Raw genomic sequence first — 2,202 nt, 5'->3', positions numbered from 1 at the left:
TCAATTAAAATAATTGAAAAAAAAATCTCACTCTAGATCTGTGAAAGTTGCATGATTTGTATTTCTTATACGAAAAAAGTGACCTTCCATATTCATGTAACGTATTCATTTTGATCTTATTGTCTTATAAAGTATATGTTTCTGATCTAAAAATAACTCTCTCTGTCTCTGTCTCTCTCTCTCTGTCTCTCTCTGTCTTCCTCTCTCTGTCTCTCTCTGTCTCTTTCTCTCTCTATCTCTCTCTCTCTCCCCCCTCCTCTCTTTTTTGCTTTTCCAACTGTTCATGACTACCTGCAGTCATGCTTCATTCTCCATCCTGATGACCTTCTTACCATTATCAGAGCCACTATACTTTCTGGACCAGACAATATGCTGTGGAGAAACCAGATCTTTTAGTTATGTAACTCCTGCCTTATGTTCCATGCTATTCTCATTGAAGAGTCTTCATATCCTTCTATGTATAAGCTAATTTCATATTTCACTCTACTGAAAAGGGTACGTCAATTTATTTCCCAGTGGGTCAACCTCCCATCCCAGTCACTTTCCAAACAAAAACATACCTTAATTGTATGTTTTCCCCCTATTAAATTATCTTTAGTCTGACTGTATCAGTTTTGTATTTCTATCCTACTTGATTAATATGGTGCTTAGCGTATGGTAAGTGATTAACACGTGTATTTTCATTCATTACTTCTTTTTATTCAGTCTATTACCACAGCCTGCTTTTCAAAAAATTTAACACCAGTACCATTTTTAAACAATATTCTAACTACATAATATAATTTGAGATCTACAAGAATTTTAAATTATTTTCTTTAAAATTAAAAGCACTTGTCCTTTAAATAAATTTTGTACAGCTATATAAAATGCATTCATTGATTGTTTGATTGGTATAGCTCTAAACCTTTAAATTAATTATGTATTAACCTCATATTTATGTGCTTCTGTGGCACAACCAGGAAGCATATATTTGTAATATTGGGAATTGCCATATCTTAGTCCATGCAAAATAGCAAATTTCTTATGTATTATTTGGCTGCCAGGTCATGCCTTGCTAAATAGTCTGTCAAATGTTTATGTCCTGAAATAATGTGTCACAGTTTCTCCTTCTTTCCTTGAACAACTGACATTAGTGTTTGTATCCAACATACCTAAGAATAATTTGTAATTTCAGGAGACAATCCCTGGTCCTGAATTGACACCATAAAACTCCATGTTTTTTTTTATAATCAAATACACATGGCACAGACCAATGTCTAATAATTCTTTGTAGACATATCATGGACTAAGTTATTTTGGATTGAATCATAGCAGACTTTTTGTTTTAATTCTTTTATGTGTTTCGGAGGCTCTATTTCAAGGCAAATAACTTTGTTTCATTTGAAAAAGCCAATTTGTATACTACTTATCTTCTTTTACTATTGATTTGTGAAGTGATGTCTGTTTGTTTCATAGAATTCCTGGAAGTTTTAGACCTCCTCTGTGTTCAAAAAAGTACTATCAGCCTTCATCCTTTTCATTAAGGAAATGTTCATATTTCTGTATCTACCTTAGGATGATGAGCATTACATTTTAATAATATTGCTTAGGTTTTTGTGAGGACATTTTAAAAATCCATTATTGTTCTTTTCATTGTTCCAATAGAATAATTTAAATTAGTATTGCCTGTATTCATAGCTTTAAATGTGTTCTTCCCATCAAGTCTGATATCAAAATTTCAGTGTCTGAATGTATTTAGTATCAAAGTTTGCCTTGATTTATTTATATTTGATTTGTCTTGACTGGAGAAGAACAAAATATTTCAAAGTATTACCTTCGCGCATTTGGCATAACATGTTCAAGCTCAGATACAAACTCAAAATCTTTAATCTTTTTCTTTCTTTGATGTTCATTAAGAATTTTATACTTATCAGTTCTAAAGAAAGTATCATGTAGTGGGTAGAGTCAATCTTTTAGCCAAGAAGATTCAAATAAAATTCCCACCTTTGAAATTTATTGACAGCGTGATGCCAGGTAAGTCATTTATCCTCTCATTGCTTTAGACAATTCAGTAAGGCTACTGGTTAAAAAGAAGATGCCTACTTGTATTGGTATCAGAAGTTTTTCCTGTTCCTAATTTTCATACCTCAAAATTATGTATCTGATTCTAATATCGTGGAACATCCCTCAATGCCTGGGGCTTCCACTCCCTGGAACATCTAG

Source organism: Trichosurus vulpecula, chromosome 4 (assembly GCF_011100635.1).
Source record: "Trichosurus vulpecula isolate mTriVul1 chromosome 4, mTriVul1.pri, whole genome shotgun sequence".
Taxonomy (NCBI): domain Eukaryota; kingdom Metazoa; phylum Chordata; class Mammalia; order Diprotodontia; family Phalangeridae; genus Trichosurus; species Trichosurus vulpecula.
The sequence above is the reverse complement of the archived record's forward strand: the minus strand, read 5'-3'. Positions refer to the sequence as shown.